Below are 751 nucleotides of genomic sequence, written 5' to 3'. Positions count from 1 at the left end.
GTCGCAAGCACAAGTTTGGCGGTAAGTTGTATGGTGTAAGAATGACTGGCCATAGAGAATACTGTCTTCCACTCTTGCCAAACGGGCTGAAACCATCAGTACATAATCCAAGGTAGACATTTCTTCTCTCATACGCAAAGTCGGGATATGTTGATTGGAAATGCTTCCACGCTTTTGCATCTGAAGGATGTCTAATCTCACCATTTGTTGAATGCTCCGCATGCCATCTCATTGGTTGCGCTGTGCGTTCAGACTGATACAACCTCTGCAACATTTCCGTCAAAGGCAAATACCACATCCTTTTAAATGGCACTAGAATTCTTCCACTCGTATCTTCATAACGAGTCTTTCCACAAAATTTGCATGTAACCTGCTGTTCATCCACCCTCCAATAAATCATGCAGTTATCGCTGCATACATCTATTACCTGATACGATAAACCAAGACCAGCTACCAGTTTCTGAACCTCGTAGTATGAACCAGGGGCTACATTATCCTCAGGTATAATACCTTTTAAAAAATCAGCAATCGCATCCACACTGTCTTCAGCCAAATTATAATCTGTTTTAATGCCCATCAGTCTTGTTGCAAATGATAAAGCTGAATGACCATCTCTGCAACCTTAGTACAAGGGTTGCTTTCCAGCATCCAACATATCATAAAATCTCATAGCTTCTGCATTGGGTAAATCTTCCCCTCTAAAATGATCATTTACCATCTGCTCAGTACCTACACCATAATCTACATCCAT

The sequence above is a fragment of the Brassica oleracea genome, chromosome C6 (genome assembly GCF_000695525.1).
Source record: "Brassica oleracea var. oleracea cultivar TO1000 chromosome C6, BOL, whole genome shotgun sequence".
NCBI lineage: Eukaryota > Viridiplantae > Streptophyta > Magnoliopsida > Brassicales > Brassicaceae > Brassica > Brassica oleracea.
Note: the sequence above shows the minus strand (reverse complement) of the source record.